We start from the raw sequence: 24,393 nt of genomic DNA on the forward strand, positions 1-24,393 counted from the left end.
GGAATATATCAGCTGCTCATATGAGCACTATCTGAACTCTGCTATGTAACATTTTCAGCACACGTGATACAAAGAAGTCTAAGAAGTGTACGTATGATCTCTCATTATACATACAGAGATAAGGATAGTATGATTTACTCTGGTCTGACTCTGTATGCTTTTTTTACATGACAGTTTTAAATTTTTGTGTAGCTTCTTCCTTGAAAGAATTTACCAGATTTACCTTCCCACAGCTTGATCCTGCATCACGATCAACCTGATGGGGCCTGATGGGGAGGAGTGGGGCCCAGCCCTTGCCTGATGGGGCCTGATGGGGAGGAGTGGGGCCCAGCCCTTGCCTGTTTCTAGTTGTCTCCCCAGATTGTTTGGAGCACTATTTCCATATTCAGGATATAGGCTGAAAACTGGAGCCATCTAGGAGTCTCTTTCCTTTTGATTAGAATCTAGGATTTTTTTGTTGTTGTTTTTAAAACAAAATATGAAAAAAAAAGATGTTGTTAATTTTTGCCTTGAAGTGGGTAATGAATCCAGGCTGATAATTTGTATAAAAGAGTTGGTCTGAAGTCGTGTGGAGTAGAGGAGTTCTCATAACTCCTTGAAAGGAGAAGCCAAGAAGAGAACTGCTAATAAGGTCCTAACCATTATGTGTTAACAGCCATGTGATAATATTCATGTGATTACTGACAGATGTGAGCATTCCTCTGTGAGGAACATAAAGAGCTTAAGTATATTGAACCTCTGTCGCTACAATGAGAGGCCATCAGAAGAAAAACACTCATACAGAGAGTGTTCTCTCGGAACCATTAGAAAATGGTTCTGCAGTTCCATTTCATATGCAGTTTGTATGTAAAGAGTAGGGCCAAAGCAACACCTAGATCTCTGGAAACTTGTCTGTGTTGCTAATAACTGTTAGTTTCTTAGTAACAATTTCTCTTGTGGCATTAATTCTTTGAAATTCCTGTTCTAGTTGTACAGGAATTGATTTACCAGTTTCTAAGTTTGTCTCTTACATAAAACATGAAAAAATACATGACTGAACAGTGCTCTCTTCTATTGGTTTAAGTAATGTTTATTAAGCAACCTGGATCACAGGTCCTGCCCAGCCTTGGCTACATTGCCTCCCTCATCCAGGCTCCCTTGCTGGGGCTTTACCTTGGTCAGGTTCTCAATTATTATTTGACTCGTTGGGTTTTGGTTTGGTGTGTTTGTTGTTGTTGTGTTTTTTTTTCCTTCCCCCCCCCCCCAATGGCTCTATCCCTTACCTTCCCATGATACCATAGTAGTCAAATTTAGGTCAAATTAGTATCCTAAGGAGAGGCTATGTTTCCAGAAGTCTTCTCTTACTTAAATGCCAGGCATGTGAGAGGGACCAGCTAATGGTATTTCTGGTAAACTGTTGGACTTTATATTCTAGTTCTGTCTTCAGGCTTTTAAATTATTTTAAAAATATTTTTATTTTATATAATAAAGAATATAAAATAACTATATATTGATATATTTAGACATACCTGAAGTTTGAAGGTTTTCCTTAAATTTCTGTGATCTTTTCACTTAACCATAAGGCATTAGTGCTGAAGGAAGACAGTTTCAGCAGTTTCATGTTTGTTCCTTAGCGGGCTAATGTTACGTACTGTGTTCTATGATAGTTCGTGTTTCTTTTTTGCATTTGCAGCATGTTTATTTTTGGGGGTGGGGATGGACAGATCGGTTGTGTGCTGAGTTTTTTCTTTATTCCTTCCCTTATGCTGGAAGTTCTGACAACAATCATAGGGAATGGGGGAAAAAATTGGCGTCTAATACAATGGAGAGTGGCTGTTTTGTTTTTATCTGTTACCCTTTTTAAAATATGAGAGATTAAAATAATTTTCCCACCTACCACCTCTACATATAAAATGTCTTTCCCATATAAAAAGTATTTGTATTGCCTTAAAAAAATATTCTTAGAAAAAATCATGTTTCTTCTCATCTCCCTTTACTTTCTCTTTAGAGAAGATGTAATTAAGAGTAATTAAAGCGTATAATGTTTTGAAAGTCTTCTACTCTAAACAGGAATTGAAATTAAAATTTTTAAAGTCTGCATTTTTTCTTTCCTTTTTTCTTTTTTTTTTCTTCCTTCTAAGCTTGTTCCTGGAAATCACGTCATGCCTCCAGTCAATTCTGCACGCATAGTAGCATGCACCTAACACACCATTTCTGATCTAGTGGGTCTCATAGTCCTTTAGGTATGTCAGCTCTCTAATCAGATACTGCTGGCAGGAAATAACCATGAGGAGTGACAGCAGTGGCTTTTCAGCCATGCTTCAGGGATGGCTTGAATGCTGATAGTTCACTGTTAGTGTGATTTGTGTTAAATGAGGCATTTCATTATACACAAGATGTAAAAAGATGTAATAATTTCGCTCGTATTTTGTAACTTGGTAATTCTGCTTGTAATGGCCAGCTTTCACAATGTGCTATAGTCCTGAACAGACACCAGGAGTTGTTCATATGGCTTTTCAAGTTCATGGACTTCAGTAATTCACTAGGAAACGAGACGTACTGATGTACTAAGGTGGCTGAGATAAATTTTCATTTTTAACATATTGGTGATCAAGGTGAATATGAAGTGGTCAGGCAGTGTGCGTGTTTGAAATCTGCAGGTATGGATGTTAAGGTATTTGCTGACATGTGAAAGCTTCAGTTCATACTGAGGACTAGAGTTAGAAGGATGATGTTGAGTTGATTTCATGGGCGATGTGAACAGAGCCGATACCATGCAGGTCCATCTGTGAAAGTCAGGAGACCTTGGAAACAAGAAAGGTAGGGGCACCATATTTATTTTTATTGTGCCCCTCCCCCCTTCTACTTAAGCAGCAAAAATCTTAGGAAATAAAATGGAAAAATAAATAACATCAATGTACTGTGAGTTTGCAAAGCTAAAACAAACAGAAGTCTGATAGTTCGCAAAGCAAAGGCTGGGTTAGAGATGGTAGCTTGGCCACGTTGCATGCACATAATGTTTTCCATGCAACTTTCTATCATTAAATGTAACGTTACTTTTTTTACTGTACAATAAAATATGCAGACACTGTCTTGTGGGTGAGTGGATATTACTGGAACAAACATTACTCTTGGTATCTCAAAGGCACTTGGAGCGGAGGTGCCAAGCCGTAAGTTGCTGAGGCTCAGTGTCAGCAGTAAATACATGTTTCTTCCTAGGAAAGTAAATACAGATGGGAATTCTGAATGAATGATCCATACAGAAGGTGCTATGCTGGTAAACTGAGGCAAACTCTGATTTCCCTTAGCATAGTGTGTATCTGAGTTCACTGAAGGCGTTCCAGATTTGCACGAGCACTCACTTTTATCCAAACTCATTCGCAGAAAAGAAAACCAAGCTGTGTTTTTCCTTTATTTTAGCCAAATTCCCTCATAAATAAAAGTCTGACACAAGCGTTTCAGCTGAAGCCCAGGCCAAAGTATTTTAAATCATCAAAGAAACAGTAAGTTCTAGCGTGAGAAGTTTGCTTCAAAACTTCAGGAGTTATTTTGTTATTTGTATGTCATTCGCATGAAAAAGCTGCTTTGACGTACAAATTAGTGTTTCATGGAACCTTCTGTCTCAGGGCTGTGAGAGCTCTACGTGCTTTCCTTTATGATGTGAAATACCACAAGGGAATGAGATCTCATTTACACCCATGACTGAGTCTGACCAAGATCCCCTGGGTAATTTTGCTTCTCCTTCCTATTAAAACTTCAAAAGAGGCTAGAGTTATATTTACATTTGTAAATTGATTTCATTATTCATTTTTGTTCATTATGATCCCATTCTTAGAATTTGTATGCAACAAGAAAAGAGGGTATTTCCCCATTATAAAAGGACAGAAATAAGGATTGGAGTTTCATATAAGAAGGAATATATCTAATCCCAGGAGCTCTATACTATAAAACATGCTTCATGGTTGTGTTCAGCTCTTGTAGAAATGCCAGGAAGGAGAAGAGTGTGAAACTGCTTAGACAATAGCTGACTGGGAGTTCTCAGTCCTGCTTTCCAGAGATCAGGTCAACCAGGCTGGAGTGAGGTGGAATCAGACATGAGGATCCCGTTGCCGCTGCAGTACTGGACCCTGGGCAGAGTGGGTGCTCTCTGAGCAGGATGCAATACCTGCTCCAATGGGTGATGCAGAGTGTACCTCCCTCTGCTGGGCTACTTTCCAGTAAGGATTCCCAGGAGATGCTGTCTCCTTTGGACTTAATGCCCACTTACGTTGTCATAAAGGCAGAATCAGCACTGTCGTTATGACATGACTTAGTGTTGATGAAAAGTTCTGCTTTTCATGTTTATGGTGTAATGTGTTTTTCACAAGCACAGTGAGGTTGCCAGTAGACCAAGTACCCTGAAGCCTCCTTATCTCTGTGTCCCAGTGTAACTTGGAGGGGACATCTTTAGATATGGTCTCTAGTTGGGACTTTTTGGTGATTTTAATTCTTATTTATCATAGTCGCTGATATCAGGTAGTACACAGTAAAACCCAGTATCAACTGGGTATCGGTATCAGGAAAAGTGGTAAACCTGTTCCTCAGGATTGGGCTTTTTAATGGACCCTGTAGATTTCACAATATCTGCATGTTTCACGTGTTAAGCACATGTCTGCTGTAGCTATACTATGTTGCTTTTGGTACTGATGTCACTGCCTTACCTGTGATATTAAGCTGCTGTAACACTGTCTACTAAATTGCAGCATAAACTCAGCATCTGCAGCCTTGATGCATTATCCACCACATGTTGATTATGTTCAGTAGATACCCTTTATCTCCGAAAATAATCCCTCATTTAGTTAAAAGCTTATTCACTCAGACATTTTCTCTGCCTACTGCTTATTTGGATAAGAAAATAACTTTAACTTTTTAAAAAAGCATAATTTCCATACTTCTCTTTCTCAGAATATGATTATGTCTTGAAATGTGTATACAGAAATATATATATTGGCTTTGTTATTAAGAAAATGTCTATTTTGGTTTTGGAGCGGTTAAATTGCTTTATAAAGTGCTGAATAAAAATCATTTGACAGAGTGAGGGCACAACTGATTTTGCTTAAGTGTGCAAAATATGAAGTACTACTTCCTTCAGAAGCTTCTGTCCTTCTGTTGGGAGACCGAAGACAGATTACATGAAGGGTGTGCCAGTTTGAAAATAGCGATGATTGCACTTTAATTGAAAATTAGGTATTTCAGCTGTCATTAATCGTAGAAGCTGTAAAATGCTTAATTGTTCTGATTTGCTAGAGATGAATGGGAGGATAGTTTTTGCCCAGAAAATGACTTTATGGATATTTGTTTGGAACTTAGTTACACTTTTTATGATCATCTTTTAGAATTAATTATAAGGTCATGTTCTGTGTAAACTAACATACTCGAATTTATATGGGTCCACACTGAATTTTCTATGAAATCTGTGGAGGTTGTTTTTAACTTGTAAACACTTACACCGAGACATAGTATTTTTTAGTTCCCCAGCCTCAGTAAGAGGAAGCTTTCCTGGCAGATTGACCTTTCAGTGTGCAAAAATGGCGAGTAAAACTCACAGTGGACTCCAAGTGGCAGCAGAATTCAATTCAGAGGCAGCAGTTTTCACCCAGAGGCATGGGGAGTCCACAGATTGTGTGGAATCTTTTTCTCATCCTTCTTAGGATCTTGTGGCCCCTGAAGTGTACAAAAATGGAGATCCCATAGCTCCTCTAGGGACTGAACGTATCCTGGCTCATCAGGGTATCAGCAATTGTCTTAACCAGGGCTTTCCAACTTTGTGGTGTTGCTTGGTTACCATCATTCCCACAACTCTCAAATAAAGCAAAGCAAATGTTTTTAAAAAAAAAAAAAAAACACAACTGGTTTCTATTTATGGGCTAGGCTACTGTACAGATCCAAACAAAACAGAATTGTAAATCCTCTACAGTTTCTTTAATGATCTTTTTTTTCGTCAAGTGTTCCACTTGGCTACTCACAAAGGCTTTCTATTTTAAATATGTTTTTTCAGTATATTGGACTACTTCTAGGATTCTGCACAAACTCATTAAGTTCAGAAGCTGGAATCCTGACTGGAAGCAAGGAATAACAAATAATGGCTTGTGTCGTTGGGCAGTCTTGCTAACTCCAGCTGGCATACTGCCTTTTCAGATATACTTTATGTGCATCCTCAGTTTAGGGCAGGGAAAAGGGCAAAGCTTAGCTTGGAATGTGTTAGGGAATATTTTCTTTAGTAATGATAATAATGAAGAACTGTCATAACCATTTGGCTGAGGCTCTCATGTCATTTTATGAATATTTCCAAATGTAGCTTGAGAAGTCCTCTCCTGCCCTTAGGGGGATAATTTTGGCATGTGGGCTTATGTGTTTCAGGTAAAATTCTCATCTTAAATCCAATTAGCTGATCTTAACAAAGTATACAGACAGTCTGAGAACTGAATATATAGCATAGGTGCCTGGGTAGCTATTCTGTTGTCATCCCTGTTTCACAGAAGAATTCTGCAAAATGAAAAGTATAATTTTCTTATCACCTTCAGACTGAAAGAGGTAAAAACTGAGACAGCCATTCTATTGATATGTTACAAATGAGTATACATTTCTTTTAATGAAGTTAATTCCCAAAATAAGGCTTCTCTGGGAACATGTGGGTAAGTTTATTGGTGAACAGAGAGCTTTCCATAAATCTACTAGGGTCATTAACAGTGTACCTAGAGCTGGTTACAGAAACCCTCTTACTGTTTCTGAGAGTGGAGAAAACTAAAATAAATGGAGATATCTGTGAGTCAGCCAGAGATTGAAGAAAAATAAACACATCCAAGTAAAACATTCCCAGCTGTCGAAAAAACTATCCCCATCTATCAGAAGTATGGAAAGTGTAGGAAGCAGACAGCAATTCTTGTAGGAGGCAGAACTTCTAAGTGTTGTCTTATGCTCATTGTCTGAGAGCTAGTGCTTTAGTGGGGCCCACAACTCAGTCCTCTAACCATTTTGGGTTTCAGGTGGGTTCAGTTCTTCTGATAGGGGACTTCTAGGACAGATTTCTCACCCAGTGAGATACTAGGTGTTTAGCTGTGTGGTGTTGAATTTCCAGTGTCATACGGCTCACGTATGTCTCTGTTACAGGTCCATTCCAGCTCCAGTTCTGTCAGTAGGAATTGGGTTAGGCCCTTAAAGCTTTGGGAGGAAAATGTTGACCGGCATTAAGTTAGGAGGAATAACAGACTGAAATACTGACAGATCACTGTTAGGAGAATAAAGGTGCTTACAGACTCTCCATGTGGACTTATTTTAAAAAATGTATCTATGAAGAGTCTGAGGCCCATCTTGATGCTCTAGCTCACACCAAAGTTCCCACACAACCAGCAAGAGTTTTACAGGCTAGAAGGACTGGATATTCAAGTCCTTTAAGATGTATAGATCATAGTAAACACCAGAGTCAGTTTGTTTTTTTCAACCATGCTATTTCATGCTGGCTGAAACTGAAGTGGTGCCAGTTGTATGTCTGATTGCATTGCTGGCTCTCTGCTATGAGAGCCTTCAAGAATAATTTTTCTCCGTGACAAGACCACACAGCATTTACAGGTTTTCTTCCTCATTGCAGCTGTTCTTCAGTTACTGTAATTCCCTCCTGGACCAGTGTTGAACATGGATCCTCTCCTTTGCCCTACTGTGGTATTGTTATCCCACTTGTGTCACTGGACATCTGGCATAGGATGAGAGCTGGTCCAATCCTGAAACTTCCATTTGGCTGTTTCCCCATCCTAAAGTCAACAGATTCTTTTGCTATAAAGTCTTTGGCAAATATCAGATGAGGATAGTTTTAGTCAGGGAGCTTATGCTGCTTTATAATCGTATGCATCTCTTGTTGTAATAAGAAATGCGCATTGTAAGTGTCAATATGAATTGTCCTCTGAAGGCAGGATCCTGTTGAGTATCCTTAACACTGCATTCCCTGGCTGGAGTTAAAAACTGCAGTGCACGAAGTGGAACATTGTGGGTTAGTTGTAAAGGCAGGCAGCGTTCAGCTTTGGAGGATGTTGTTACTAATTGACTGAAGACTGAGATGCAAAACAGGAATCTTGCAACTGTGTTGAAGTGTAGTGGAGACAGACAAGGAGCACCCCCTATTTACTTTGACTACATCAGAGCTTACAGTCTGCGTTGGGCATAAGGTTGAGACTAAATGTCTTAAGGTTTGACTAAGTGTCAAAGACATGGAGGTTTGCTTTCCATGTGCTAAATAACTGCATTGGCAATTAGGGAAGTGTGATTGACTCACTAGCCAAAATAAAATAAAAAAATAAAAAAAAAAAATTTAAAAAAAGCCAAAATAAAAAACAAAAAAGGTCCAAAAAAACCAAATGCCAAAACCCTCAACAAAATTTCACTTTTTTTGTGTGTACCAGCAGACTCCAAATAGCCTCTGCACTCAGTCATGTCAGCATTTGAAAGAAGATTCCCTTCTTTCTGTCGACTTGCTTCTCACACTAGATGTTCCATCAGTGGCCTCACCAGAGAAATATCCTGGAATGAAAACTAGCCATAGTCCATTGTATCCTTGTGTTACCAGCATTCATCCCAGCTTGGCATGCCTCTGATTCCAGCAATAAACCTAGCTTTTAATTTTTGGAAAACAAAGCCCAAAAAACCCACAAAAAACCAAAACCACCAAACACCAAAACCCAAAACAAAACCAAAACAAAGTATTCTTAACATTAAATGTAGAAGTGACAGGTAGAGACATTAGAATTAAATGTGAGCATTGGACCCTGCAAGCTAACAGAACGGAAGTCTTCCACTCCTCCTTATGGTAGTCTTTTTTTGAGCTTGTGAATATGTAGTGTTGAGTTCAATTTAATGTTCAGCCCTGCAATATCTCTCTGCTCATATGCAGGCTACTGCAGACAGGATCTCATGGCTTCTGCTTAAATTTGGAGTAGTGTTGGATGATATCTATGTTTTAAGCTGGGGCTTTTATTTAGGACTGGAGGACTTTATTTTACTGCTGGCTCCCACAAAGGTAGGCACTGATTTAGACACAGTCAAATAACTTTCAGTTAATTTCATTGCTAGTCTTTGTCACTGGGCTATACTTAACACTGTAGTTTGGACTGTGTTTAGGATATGTACTCAGGAATGGAGGGATGAAGGTTATGTTTACTGTTAGGATCTAGAAGGCTCATAGGTCTCCGGTGGAATTAGCAGAGTGCAATGTTTAGTTTTTTGATCTCTTCTGTGTGACAGGTGTATTGTGAAACCTTAGGTTAAGGTTGGGGTCAGGGCTAGGTATCGGAAGAGAAGTGGTCAGAGAGCTTGTTTTACTCTTCCAAAGAGTAAAGAAGATTCATATAGGATGAGGACTCCTGTCCAGAGTGTTATATAGTTCGTGGTATGCTTTGATTCTGCTCTTTAGATTCATTAAGGCCCGCATCTCTATGAATAGCTGTTGTGATCTGGATTTAATCTTAGTATCTGGTTCTGGTGCTTGTGTGTGTTATGTGTCACATTAATAATAGAATTAGGGAACCATTAAAAAGGTCAGAGTTCAAGATGGGGAGGGATTTAAGTGCTTGGTTTATTTGTACGTTCTCCAGGGCTGTAGAGCTGTGATGAGCACTGATTCCTGCTGCTTTTTTTGGCTTATGTTAGTTTTGGTGCAGTTGTTTGTCACTGAGCTCTGTTTGATGTGAGGTTTGGGGATGTGATATCTTGATCTCTGCTTCTTTTCTCTTCATACCCTGCAGTGGGAGACAGTGGGTTGAAGGTTCTGAGAGAGTGTTTCATGTCATCTCTACACACATGGCCTTCATCGGCCACAGAGGGATATGGGCCATTGTGTTTAAAGTCTGTATTCTTATCTGCAGAATCACAGCATGCTTTCCTATTTCAGGGTCTTTTTTGTATGAAAATAAAAATCACTTTAAGAATTGACCTTTGATTATGATGGGAAATTTCCTTAAACATTGCAGACATTAAGCAATAGTGTTTTCTTTGATAATACAGAGGTGAAATAAGTTTCCTTTTAAGTATTTTACCTTTACTCTTGATTTCCTTTCTCCTCCCTTGAGTCATTATTTCCTGCATAATGTTTTCTTTGATAATATGCCATGGAACATTGAGTAAGGACAAAATGGTAAGTTAGGAAGGTAATCAAATTATGGAGAGGTGTCCAATAAGAATCCTTTCTTTTTTTTTTTTTTTTTTTTTTTGAGGTATTACATCTCATGTGGTCAAATGTGATAGATGTGGTATTGTTTGGAAAGAACAAACCTTTACAACATCCAATAAAACTTTTTTTTTTTAAATTTTACATATGGTATATAGCTGTCTTAGTTATCTGCTTTTTTACTTTACAATGATGCAAAACAAAAACTTTTGACTTCAATATTTTGCTTGTGTTCCTTTGTCTTTTAAAATAGTCTTTAATAGTAGCAGCCCTCAAAGTACAAGCATTACAATTCTAACTTGAATAATTTCATACCAGTGACCATATTCCATAGCTGAGACCACACCAAGAAATGGGATTCTGAGATTACCTGTCACTTTGGTCTTCAATATTTCATGAAGTTCAAGAGGACAAAAATTGCTGAAAGAGCTCACTGAGCAGGGGAAAAAAATATTTTTTTAAGTTGTAAAATTTCCCATTTGACTTTTCAGATTTGAATTTTCCACCAAAGTTGGAGAGGAATCTCTCCTACAACTTGGGTTGAAGAAGATCAAAACTGGGGTTTAGCAGATGGTGTGTTATGCAGGGAAAAAAAGCAAAATCAGTAGGGTGCCTTAGTACAATAACGTGCATGATCTAATTTGTTCTGTTTAAATCCTAAAAGTACCACCTGCAGAGTACAGACATTACTGGAAGGAGTTAGATGTCCATATGTTGGCATAAGAAATGCAGTAACTATTAGGAATGTTGCTGTCTTTCTCGGTCTCAATTCAGGTGCTCACTAGACAAAAGGGATGTACAGCATCTCCCTCGTTCTCAGCCCTTCCTTGTGTCCCTTTGAAGGGAATAAATAGCCAAGTCTTGCCCTTGGCTATTTATTACGAGGAACAAATTACTGGTAGGGCCATAGCATAGGCCTCTTCCCAACCTCTTGGTTAGGGTATTCTGCGTAAAGGCATGGAAGTGGATATGCTTCCTCACCAGGTTTCCAGCCTCTCTATTCATCTCATGGATCTGTGCCTGTTGTGTAGATTCCAACACCCAGAAGTGCTCTTTAACACTGTGACATGTGTGGGTACTTGTATTTCTTCATCGAAGCATCACATTTTAAATTGCTCTATTCATTCCTTTGATTTTGAACATAACTGTGACTCAGCAAGCCATGCAGAAATGTGTGTTTAGATTGCAATGGACTTTGGGACCTAAGCTGTGAGAGCCTTTGTTGTGGGAGCATTTGCTAGGTGAAGTGCTTCAACAAACACCTGGCTGTTTCAGATGCAGAAGCAATTAAGAGCTTACTGCCTTGCTTTAAAATAAAAGGTGTGACTCTGACAGGACTTTTGCACTCCAAAACTTCACTTTGGCTTTGGCAAAATTTGTAGTTTCCATAAGGATAAAACGGATAAAATAGGACAGCAGTCACACACTTTAGTCTATCACAGAGAGTGAGTAGTTTGTAATATAGAAAGAAAAATAAGCCTGCAAAGACAATCCAGTTGTAGTGGCTTAGTAGAGACTGATTACAGCAGTTGGGATGTTCAGAAATGTCACGCTATACTTCTAGGGTTAGCTGAGGGACCGCTGAACAGATCTTATTCCAAAGCAAATGAGGACCACTTAAGTAACAACTAGAAAGGAATAATTCCTGTCTGGCATGCATGGTTAAATCATAGACCAGTTCATGACTGCCCTCTCCTTGCAACTGCAGAAGAGAGTACAAAACTTACCTATTACTGGTTTTTTTTTTTTTCCCCCTCCTGCTAATGAAATCGGGAAGTCAGTTTCCAGTCATCTATGCATGAACATAGACAGGCATTCAGCTGTCCGTGTGGTTGTATGTCTTTAACTTTGGGGAGAATTGCTCTGAAATTTATATGCAAATTGGCAAAGGCCTTGTGGGCAAAGTGCTGGTGTCAGTCTTTGGGCTTCCCTTTGTTTCAGCTGAGTTAGTATTCTTGAGATAATGATGTTGCTTATTGGAGAATGACCACACTGAAACTGCACTGGTGCTGCTCAGAGGGGTTTGATTAGTAACTGGCAAGTTACTCTAACTTGCACCTACGGCCCTCTTGCATTAATGGATAGCATGGTTTGCATCACTTAAGGTTTATCTTTCTGCACATCCCAATGTGCTGGCTAGTTTGAGTTTAAAATATGAGTTAGTTTTAAAAACGGGTTTGTTTTAGGTGGGAGAATTATATGTGTGGTCAGGAATGGGGCTCACAACAAGGCTTAGGTAATTGCCTAAGCTTGCATAGCAGTGAAGGTAAGCCCTGTAAAAACTGGTAAGGGTGTCTATCAGCACCCCCACGTGTTGATGAGAGCAGTAAGGGGATGAGGGATGTTTTTTCACAGAAGTCTCCTATAAGGAGAGCACTAAAGTAAATCAAAAGTAAATTAACTAATTACTTTCTTTTTAACTTCCAGCTGTTTTTGCAGGAGATAACAGTCTACTGGAGAAGATAGACAAATAAGAACAGAAACTGGAGTCATTCACAGTGGTAAGATACCTATTATGTGTCTCTCTGCTAATTGTTGTGACTGGCATGTGACTCGGTAAGTTCAGAAACTTGTAAGTCACACTTTCAACCTATACTTTACAACTGAGTTCACCAGGTTTCTTGAGCTGTCCTGCTAAAGCTGATCATAGTGCCATGTGCCACAGTGATCACAGGGAAAAAAAAGACAAATGCAATGATTAGTAAGATGGTGTTTTCTAAATTCCTTACTGCGTAGCTTTGACTCCTTACAAAGACACAGGTTAGTGGGTAAGTGTGCCCGCTTTCACACTGCGCATGTGTGTGATGGATAACAAACAGGAAGGTACTTTATAGGTCTATCAGTGCAGGAACAAGAAGCCAGGAACTTTGGGAGCTTCTTTCACCAGGGCAGTGCAGCCTATTTGAACATCTCTGAAGCTGCTTTGGTTCCTCTTTTGTCTGCAGAGTCTATCTTTCACAACTCAGATAAATTTCTTTCCTTTATCTTCTTTCTCTGTGTCATTAAGTTGATCATCTCATACTATATTGTCCTACTGCTTCTCCTCATCCTTTTTTTAGTTGTTCGAACCCCTGTGAAGATGTATCATGGTTCGCAACTGAAAGTTCTGCTGAACTGGTATTCTGAAATCATCTAACACTAAGTATAGTCCAAGGTGATGTTCAGAGGATGGTGGGAAATGGCAGCTTCATAGTAATAAAAAAAATTAATTAGATAAACCTATAGACTACAAAACTGAGAAATGGGGTCCCTGCAATTGCCTCAGTTCAGAGATGGTCTGAACCCAATGTTTTTGTCACTTGTTTTGAAGAAAATACTTGTTTAAGCCTATCAATTCCTTTTGGTGTTGTGGCTGAAAGTAGGCAGTTTCTCGCTCTCCAGCACGTTACAAAAGCACAAGCTCAGTCTGTTCCAAGCCTTAGTCTAATAAGTGGGCTAATGACCTCATCATTCTGTGTAATTCTAAGGGGGATGACCATTTTTTCAAACGGCTTTAAGGTTCTCCAGTTTACTTGCAGCTTTAGGACATCTGGATTGTCTTCCCTATGAAGAGCTTCCTGAGAAATCTTCACTGAAGATTTTATGTGCCTCAATTTTATATCTGTAAAATGAGATAACAATACTCCTGCGCTTGAGCATGGGTGTTGGGATGATAAATAGTGTATTACAGTTTGCAAAATGCTCAGGCATTATAATAAATAGGCAGAAGGAGGACTCATTTGCACATGTTATTCACTGCACGCACCCTGTTTCTTTGGTGGAGGGCAGTTACACTGTTTCTTAAGGATTTCCTTTTTGCTTGAAACTTTTTTTATACAGAGTTGCTACATGGCAAAATTCCAAAGCTTTTGGTAGTGGAAGGTTTACAGGGAGTGGCTGAATGGAATCAATCTGTTAGTTAATAGTTTAGTGTGCTAAACTCAGTAGTGGTGAGATGTGTGACTTCCTCAAAGGAAAGAAGAAAAAAAGATATGGATACCCAAAGTGGTTCTTACACATCTGCTGATCCCAAGTGTGGCCAAGTACATGATGAAATATTACTTGTCTGGCTATGGGCTCTATTTACTACAACTAAGTGAATCATCGGGTCAGTTCCTGACCAGAGCTTGAGCTGTCAGAAACAGATGGCCTGCCTAGAGAGCAAGATACCTTGAAAGCATCTCCACCCTTGTCAGCAATGTTGCTCAGAACAGGGATTTCTCAGAAGAGCAGTGCTGGAGTTCAGTGATTTCAGTGAAAAGATGGTAGCTTTTCAGCTGTACTTGGTCTTCCACATCAGGATAGTGTCTTGTGACTCTGAAAATAGGGAAATTGTTGCTGGCTTGTTAGTGAAGGTCCAAATTTGTGAACCAGATCATGTACTTGGAGGGGCGGTAGCGGGGAGGTCAGTAAAGCCCTCAGACTTGCTAAAGGGCTGGTTTCCCAGCTCTGAGAAACCTTCAGGTTGCTATTAAAAGATGGCTGGTGTGTGTAAATGTTCTTCCTGGAAATGAGGCCAAAATTTTTAATCAATTCTGAAAATCTTTTTCTATAGTCTCTCTCGTCTTCTCTACCCATCAGCAAAATGATAATAATAAATGCTTCCCCAGACTATAGAGTTGTGCTAAGGATTATACTCCGCTCAGATATTTGAATGTAAAGTGCCATACAAATATCTACAGAAATAATAGAATATTGTCGACACTGAATATTGGGGCAAGTTCTACACCAGAATCTGAGAAGAGTATAGTGCAGCAATCCGGAATGGCTTTTCTGTATGACTCACTGTGGTGGGCTTACCCTGGCTAGCAGCTAAGCACCCACACAGCTGCTTGCTCACTCCCCTCACCAGCTCCTCACAGTGGGACGGGGGAGAAATTAGGAAGAACAAAATCAAGAAAACTCTTGAGTTGAGATAAAAACAGTTTAACAGGTGAAGAAAAGGCAGGGGGGGAACAAGCAAAGCAAAGGAGATGGCACACCACCTCCCACAGGCAAACCAATGCCCAGCCAGTGGCTACCTTGGAAGCAAAAAACCCTGTTTTTCTTCCTCCACCCCAGCTTTTATTGGTGAGCATGAGGATACATGGTCTGGAATATCCCTTTGGCCGGTCTGGGTCAGCTGTCCCAGCTGGGTCCCCTCCCAGCCTCTTGCCCACCCTCAGCCTGCTGGTGGTGGGGATGTAGTGGGAAACAGAGAAGGCCTTGACGCCGTGCAAGCACAGCTCAGCAACAGCCAAAACGCTGGTGTGTTATCAGCGCTGTTGTAGCCACAGATCCAAAACACAGCGCCACGTGGGCTGCTACGAAGAAAGTTAACTCCATCCCAGTCAGACTCAGTACGCTTACTTACTTTTAATGTAGTACTAAAAAAAGAATCATCAGAAGAACAAAATCCTATTGTAAGATCTTAAGAATAGAGTTTTCTTGATTAAAAATGTTTTCATGCATGTGCAGATGTGACATTTTCATTAGTATCATGGGCACTTCTGAAACAGTTTGAAAAGACCCTAAGTATGTGCTGAAGTTCATTTTTCTCTGAAAAGTGTCTCAAAACATTTGTTTGTTTCATGGAATTCAGTAGCACTTAAGTGCTTTTCTGAATAGGTGCTGCGTGTTCAAGCCAACTCTGTCCTGCTGTCCTGCAAGAGGAGTTCTGAAGAAAGGTCTGATGTTCACACTGGGCAAATTATCTTAGAAATTGGTAGTTCTGTAGTTACCTATAGATGCATCTTGTTACTGTCTGTATAAATGTGTAATTTTGTGCCTTAAAATAATCAACTCTACAAGTTTTCTGAGATGGAATTGTCTGCATTTATCATGAGACTGGACAGATAAAATGCTTTCAAAATTAAAACATTAAGAATTAGAATTATGTGATTATCCTAGGAAACTGAAAAATAAAAATAAATAAAGAAAAGATCTGATATAGGAATTAAATCTTAGTTCACTTCTGAAAAAAAAGTGAATCACTTTACTGTCAGTGTCCCTGTTCTCCCCTGCAACACTTTATTTTTGATCATGTATGCTGCTGTCAATGAAAAATAACTGGTAGTTGTGTGACGCAAAGAGCTCAAGAAATAATTTAGATTAGATTTCACTGATCACTTTGATCAATATCAAAGTCTGAAACTAAAAGCAGGTTGAGCTTTCACAGAATTTTCTGAGGAAATAATTGAGGTTAAAGGAGGCTCTTGAGTTCTTGAAGAGATTCTTTATTTTTAGGATGTTTGGACTGCTCTGTTGTTACTGCTGGGCCTTCTTTATTCCACTTCTGTTAATATTAAGGTGGATAAGCATTTGTTCCTGGTGGTGAAAAGCATCACAAAGGCTTTGGTGAATGTATAGCAGTGTGACCACTCTGAATGTAAGAGTTCAAGGTGGCCATCTTCAGATCTCTTACTGGATTTGTCAGTCGATGCTATGCAATTCCAGGAGAGATATGACATTACCACGTGACCAACCAAATCCCATAAGCACAGTGAAACTGAAACTTCAGTGTCTTCCTAAAAGGTGTTATGCAATTTCTCATGGCTTTTCGATACTGAAGCACTGATTTGAATGAAAGTTGCCTTGAATGATGGGGAAGAGTGAACATATTCATAAAAAAACAGCCTACAGTGAAGGCAGGACAGAATTGTCTCCCTTCAGTATGTTCTGAAATGGTTCATGCTGTAAAGGTTCATGATCAGAGCAAGTAGTTTTTCTTTGCTAGTGATAGCTTGCATTTTTGTTCTCTCTATGGAGCATGCACTTGGAGTAGGCTGGAAGAATCGTGAATATCTTTATCCTCAGCAGCAGAGGAAAAAACACCTTCTCTGAGGGCAGTAGGATGGAGTATGTGTTCTGCTTGAATGGAGGACCAAGGCAGTAATTTGTGCCCTGTCCAAAAGCAGGGTGTATGTGGGGATAAAGTGGTGAAAGAGTTCTTGTATTTTTTCCTCCAACTGCACAGTTCAGGCAGTTTAAAAAGAGCCAAAGCATTCCCTGTTTGCTGTGCTCTGATTGTGAGCAAGGTGGCTAGACTGTCTGGTTTCAGTTAATGAGCAGAACCCCTGGAAAAATAATGATGGATAAAGTTCAGCTCTTGGAATAATTCTACCTGTGTCAATATTATTGGGAACTCTGCATATTTAAGGAAGACAGCCAGTGGAGCTGAATCTCATCCTGTGTAAATTGCGTCTCATACATCCTTGGTTCTGTGGATGCCAGCGATAGAGCTCTGTTAACCACAGCATCTAGTCACAGCTCACATCTGCTGCCTGCAGAGCTAGTCCTGCACATTTTGGTATGTGGCTAAATTGGAGATGTGAATTTGTGGCAGTTCTGACTGCATGGTTTTGTCTACAGTAAGAAATCTGTACGAATGACTGCCAGAACTGCTCTTTGTGAATGAAGATGATAACTGTGTGCATGGCTTCCTGAAGATATAGTCAGACACTTAAAAAAGACTAGCTGTTCAGGAATCGCCTTTGCCTTTACTTGGGGTGGCTCTAGAAGAGTGAAGGACAAGCATCACTGATACAAGGCCTTATTTGACAATAAATGCTGTGGTCAGCTCTTCTGTGACTGCACAAGCCACAGTAACTTCCTGCTTTGATAAGTTGAACTTTGCTTATCCCAAGTTTTGCTGTGATTAGAGCTCTCTGCAGAAGGATAACTGGCTCATAGGGAATTTGATTAGTTTTTTTGGAAAAGCCATGTTCAGCAGATGTTTGAGAAATGTTTCAGTTATGATGAAGTAATTCCACTCGCCCCAATAAAACTCCTGTTTGACTGGAAAATTCCTAGCCAGCCCAGTTTATTGTCTGCCAGCTCTTACTGCTTACAGGATGGCTAGAGCAAGTTGAGATTCTGAGAATTTGGCTTGCTTAGTGTGGTAACTGTTAACTGGCACCATTTCTTTGATAGTGCCTACATGCAGTATATAGGAGCTTGTAAGTGCGATTGTAATGTTGCTAATTAACAGCAGTGGGAAAAGATATTTAGTAGTTAGGGCAATTTTGAAGTACCCATAGAAAACGTGCTTTTCTGTGCACTTATCTGAAACCTGCTGGTATCCGTGTTTGCCCAAGGAATGTGGGTATGGCATCCCTTAGCACACTGACAGTTTCAACAGGTAGGGCATTGCCCGTAACTGCAAATGAGAGCTTAATTTCATGCTTTTGAACACTAGATTCTGTGGAGCAAATAGTATGTTACTTTATACTACAAAGCTATGATAAATATTCCTTTGCAGAAATTCTGGACAGATGCAAAGTAAAGGTCTGTCTAATGTGCCACAGATTTTATCAGTTCATGGATTGTGGCATGCCAAAGATCACCTCCAGCGAATGGGCAAAACCAGATGAGCTGAGAAATGCTCTAGAGTATGTATCTCTGCTGTACAGTGTAATTGATCTTACCTGTCTTTGAGAAAAGTACCCTCAAAATAAAACATACATTTATTTTCTTTAAAATGTTCCTCAACAGATGAACAAATTACCTTCTTTTTATTCTGTTGATAAAATTACTCCATTTGCTGTCCACATGTCGCGTTCCGTGGCTAGTCAGACAGCTTGCTTTATCAGGATTGCCCTTGCCAAGTTAGGAAATCTGTAATTTTTTTAAAAAGCCCCTTGATATGCCTGGCTAAACAAGGGCCTCAGTTCATGCATGTCAGGCAACACTTCAGATGCTATTGACCTTCAGAAGTAGAAAAGTTTTCTGGCATTGTCTCCTGACTATTGGGGTGGGGGTGGGAGGGGAGACTGGTTAAGGTGCCTTTGCATATTTTCGGCAGTACACAGTCTGCATTGATTGACTGTACTTTTATAATTAATTATGATCTACATGGGTAGTGTGGGTTTCAGCTGAAAAGAATAATTGGTTTCTTGGGTTTTTTTCTCTAAAAAAAGTGCAGTTCAAAGTCCAGTAAATACTGTAATAACCACTTCTTTTAATGTGTAATAGCAATTAGGTTGAAGGACTGTATGAACAATAAGTAATTATAGGTTAAGTTATTTATATGCTGCTGCTGTTGTTGTTTCCAGGAATACTTTTTGTTAACATAGGAAATCAACATTTTCCTTCAGGGTAAGAAGGTGGGGGAGGAGAGGAAGGCTAGCATTTGTTGTAAATCTGGGGATACCAAAATGTCAGTGGTATTGCTTCCAGTGTAGTGTGTGACTCTATGGGTACTGTTAACATGGGAATACTGCTGGGCCTGTGTCTGTTTATCATGGGTATACATCAGGTCATTTTAATAGAGGAACTTGTAAGCATTTTTTAGAGTTTTTAATGTACATACATTTTGTGTGTGTGTACATATATATATATATAAATAAAATACTCAAAGGAAAAAGGAAAAACTTGTGTCTTCTTTAAGGGACCTATATGGGGTAACTTGGTCTTAGAAAATGAAAGGCTGCATTTAATTTCAGTGTTGAGTTTTGGAAGGTTCAGACTGCTCTGGCACCTTTAAATCAAGTACTTACCTTCAAGCATATGCATAACCTCACTGACTCATAAAGTATGCTTACATATGCTTCAAACATACGTTAGTCACCTGAGGCCTAGCTGCATTAAGGCTTCTTTGGGTCTGTCTTGCCTCCAGTTGAGTATCTGGCTTTATCAATTTTCATTAAAAGCACTGTACTTCAGGGAGCTCTTTCAGAGCTCTAGTGAAGTTCTTCCCTTCCCCAAGCTCACTATAAACTTGCCAACTCATCATCATGAGTCTGGTGCTTTGCTGTATGCTCGGCCAGGGCAGCTCTGGCAACTGTGTTCGAAATGCCACTGCCCAGAGGCTCCTTCTCTATGCCTGCAGCCAGGGCAGGGGGGCTGTGCTGCCCTGTCCTGTGGGACCAGCAAGCAGCTGGTTAAAGTCCATGTAGCTCCTTGAATTCAAAGGACTTGCTCCAACCTATATTTGCTGAGAATTAGCCCTGCACATCTAGCAATGATAAACTGCCTCTTCAAAGATGTCTGAGCAAGAAGGAAAGACAGTGTGGACTTAGAATAGGTAGTAGAAAGAAGACTGAAATGTGAATAGCTCTGGGACTTTCTTTGAACTTGAGATTTATTGAAAGATTATGAGAATTTACTATAACAATTACACTGTACCAGTCTGCTGGTAGAAGTTTGATTCCTTGTGATAATTTTATTTCTTAACATTTAAAACAAGCATGAATTTGAACACTTACTGATGTTCACTTTTGTCCCTCTGTTCTTACTGTTTAGAGAAACCGCTGTGATTGAGGCAAGGTATACTACTACATTACGTACTTTGCTGTTAGCATTCCCATGCCGTACTCTTCTAGCAGCCCACATTTGGGCGACCACAGAAGCAAACTAACTGACACTGTCTCTTGGCATGCCATTCTGAGCTGAAATAGGAGCCAACGTAAATTACTTTTAATGACTCAAGCCCCTGGCAAGAATGACTTGGAAGATAATACCTAGTTTGTAAAAACTGAAAGTTAACCTTTTTTTTTTGTTTGTTTGTTTTGTAGGGGGTTCATGCAAATGTAGAATTTGAGTAGATTGTATTTTACTCAGTGCTCTTTATCGGTATGTTTGGCAAAATTCCTTCAGGCACTTGAGGAAGAGCAAGACTGTAATGTTTGTTTTGGCAAGCATTGCTGTAGAAAGTGAGTTTTCTCAGTCTGAAATTTTCTTTCCAGATCCCCCATCCCTCCCTCCTGCATATCAGAGAGGACCATTTTACTGGCCATGTAGCTGAATCCAGCTATTCTGAATTGGGCTCAGCTCTACTAGTGAGAGATATGTAGTAAACCTGGGAATTTTGGACATCTTCAGTTTATGCTGAATCAAAGTGATGCTCTTCAGATGTTCCTCTAGCATGCCAGCTAGCAGAACATAGGCTCTAGGCTCTCAGCAGAGATTCTGTTGCAGCATGGGGAGGGTATAGAGGCCCTGGGTGCAGTCCCTAAAGTGAAGGGTGTCAGGAGCCAAGCAACTTACTACTATATCCTGAGCAGCCACTGGCAGTTGTGATATTGATGGAGTGGTGCTGGGATTCTTGCCTTTGGACCTCTGGAGGGGGGAAATGCCTTTGCTGGCTCTTAACTGGTTCTGGAAAACTAATAGGTGGGTTTGAGGGGAAGATGAAAAACATTTAGAGGAATTCCCCTTTCCTCTTAAGAATGGCCCAGGGGTTAAAGCACACTTCTAGTGTAGCAGGAGGCTTGTTTGGAACAGGCACTAGATCTTCAGTATCTGTAGGCTGGAGGCATTCCCTCATCATTGAGCTGCTGGGATGAGTTTTTTCAGTCTCTCATTTGAGCTGTTTCATTTTGTTTATTTAAACATTTATCAGATGGATTTATAGAACAGGACCTCTCATTCTTTCAGAAGTTCTGATTTTAACAGATTGATAATTTCCTACTCTGAAATGAAAAATTGTTGGGAGACTTCCTGGCTTATCTTATTTCAGCATTTTAGGGGTTTTTTTTTTCGTTTGGTTGGTTTGGTGGGGGGAGGGTTGTTTGTTTTTTTTGTTTGGTTTGGTTTTTTTGTAGTTCAGTATAGCTTCTTAGTGTGGAGTAGAGTTTCAGTGCCATTGGTGTTTCCATCTTGGGTAAAAGGGTGGTAAAAATTGTATGGGTCAAAGCAATGGGAAGCATTGTCACCTCAGTTTTGAACTAAATGTGCATTCGACCACTCACATCCTTTCAGCCATATACTTGATAGTTGTTCAGGTCGAATCAGATCATGTACCTCAGCAGGGACACAAAACCAAGTGGATAGGGAGTTCAAAGACATGATGATATGTATACTGACTGAGGTGGGAAACTGTTGGCTTCAGATTACTGGCACTCAGTTTCAAATGGCAACAGTCATGCAGCTTTACAGAGGGTTTGGCTTGAAAAGAAATGTTTGGCTACTAATCAGTATGGTAAAAAGGTTGGGAGGAATTTTCAGAGGTTGTGCCTAAGTCACTTGGCTGTTTGCTAGGAAACAGCTCTTATATCATGTAAATACCCTTTCATGGAAAGGGCTGGTACTGTGCAGCAAGACTCCCTTCCAGAAATTTGACATTTTTTGAATCTGAATTCCTAGTTTTTTGTTTAAGAAACATACTGTCACATGCGTTTTGTGGATGTTTTTCAGTGTTTAGAATGCTGTTTATTTTTTTAAATAATTGTGCTTATTTTCTTTTCAAATTTATTTTACTTAAAGTATAATTATTTCATAAAGCATTTTATTATATTTGTAGTTTCCACCCACTGAGCTACTCCTGAACTGGCTAGAATGTGTTCTTAGAACACTCCAAGTTAACTAAACTTTTGGTGTCCAGTATTTAGCAAAGATTTGATAAGCTTTTCTATAGTACGCTATTCATAAAGTTTGAACACCTCTTCATCCTTACTAACTCTTGTGAACAAAGATGGAGGGTGGGAAATTGATTGGCCTTGTAGCTTTATCTCTGCTTTTGCCAACAGTATGCCGTAGTCTTTTGTTTTTAATTCATTATATCATTAGAACTACCATGATTGAATTTAAATGCAATTTAATACAAGTTTGTCAAACAGCAGTGAAGAGGAAGTGAAAAGTAATGAGAACCTTGCAGGTCTCTGGACTTGTAATCACTTGCCCACCATGCAAAGAGATTGCAGATCACTCATCCGAAGCTCACTGCTACCCTAGAGTAGCTGACTGCCATCCTCTGGACTCAGTAAATGGATCATGATAGGCCACACAAAATTACTGTGTTTGGATATTTGTATTGTATGTATTTTTAATGCACAGGTGCAGAATGTGAGGTAATGAATCAAAGATCTTTTTATGGATGGAAGCCAAGTAGCCATCAAAGGAGGGAGTAGTGTTCATATCATATGGAAGCAAGTAATTGTTTACTAACTGTGTTAAGTATAGAAGGTGACTGCTGGTGTAAGAATGTATGTGTATTGCTATAGAATATATGTATGTATCATTAGAAGAAAAACAACTTTATTCCAATAATAGGGTTGCTGGACAGGGGAAGGTAATGTGTTTTGTAGTGAAACTTAATGGTGCTGTGATGATTCTTTGGCAGACAGTAAAACATGGGTGCATATATATCCCTTGTATACCTTGGCTCATGGGTTGTCACAGAACAGCTTAGTGGAAGTAGCATTTCTGGGTATGTGTAATCTCTCTCTCTCTTTCTCTCTCTCTCTCAGCAGTTACAGAATATCGACTTTGTACTGGTACCGGTCTGTTGCAACATGGATACATTGCTCTACACAGGACTCACATGTGTCCCCTTCTGCGGCCCAATTCTTCATTCTAATAATTTCCTGTAGTTAATGCAGAGCTGTCCTTTTGTCAGTGTTGTGATTCAGGTGTCTCATGGCAGAATTCTTAGGTTTTTCATTACAAATGTGGTAAGAGCAGGGACCACATTTTGCAACAGGAAAATGCAAGGAGGTGGCAGAGATGGCTTTAGAATTCAGCCTGAAGCATTAGTAAAAAGAAGAGTAATTTCTAATGTTTGGTATTCTTGAGCACATTAGGCTAAACTTCCTGAACAAATTGCTCAGAAGTGCAAGAAAAGATCAGCAAAATGTTACCACTTACTACCTTTTTTTAATCGTTATTGCAAATGTGGGCATATTTTTTGCAGCTGTCTGGGTTTGGCTGTTCTTCTGAATTGTCTGCCCTTGTGAGCCAGAGGCTATGAGAATCACTTTGATTTATTTCACTGCAGTGTAATGCCACTTACACTGTACTTAAGCTTGAATAGTGTTTGCTGTGTAAAGGCAAAAAGGTACCAAAGGTACCTGAAGGTACCAAAATCTATACTTAGGGTTGGTTTTTGGGTTTGTTTGTTTTTTTGTTTTTTTTTTTTTTTTTTTTTAATGATCTCCATTCTCAGATGCAGCATGGTGTTAATGACCTAAATATAAGCGACTGTTTTGGATCCTTCTCGGCCCAAGTTATATTCTACAAAGTTAGCAGATTCTTATACTTACAGATCTCTGGGATGGTAACTTGGCACGAACGAACATCAGCTAGTATGGTGACACTCACTGATCTTTTGGGGATGTTACACTGAAACTTGTGTTAAAGAAGAGCTTAGCTTGGATAGGACAGATCCAGCATTCAAAGACTGTACAGCAAGAGGGTTTGCAAGCAGACTGAGCGTGGTGGTGTCTGTGGACCAATGATAGGAAATACAGCCAGAATCTTTTGTGATGTCCATATCAAAAGATACGGTCATATCACTGAATACTTGTAAGCTGTTTGGATGAAATATT

At 39.6% G+C, this 24,393-nt stretch overlaps 1 protein-coding gene across 6 annotated transcripts in view; it reads left to right on the forward strand.

The window, feature by feature from the left end:
• The window catches only part of SPATS2L (spermatogenesis associated serine rich 2 like), an 87,781-nt gene that overhangs the window by 9,328 nt on the left and 54,060 nt on the right, over positions 1–24,393 (forward strand). For 5 of the 6 annotated variants that reach the window (XM_075512180.1, XM_075512179.1, XM_075512187.1 and 2 more), the window contains exon 2: positions 12,599–12,672. The exons of the other annotated variant lie outside the window; for it this stretch is intronic. The gene's annotated coding sequence lies outside the window, so the exon portion shown is untranslated. The remainder of the gene's footprint in view (positions 1–12,598; positions 12,673–24,393) is intronic. 6 annotated transcript variants of the gene reach the window in all.

This window comes from Mycteria americana, chromosome 9, assembly GCF_035582795.1.
Source record: "Mycteria americana isolate JAX WOST 10 ecotype Jacksonville Zoo and Gardens chromosome 9, USCA_MyAme_1.0, whole genome shotgun sequence".
Lineage (NCBI taxonomy): Eukaryota > Metazoa > Chordata > Aves > Ciconiiformes > Ciconiidae > Mycteria > Mycteria americana.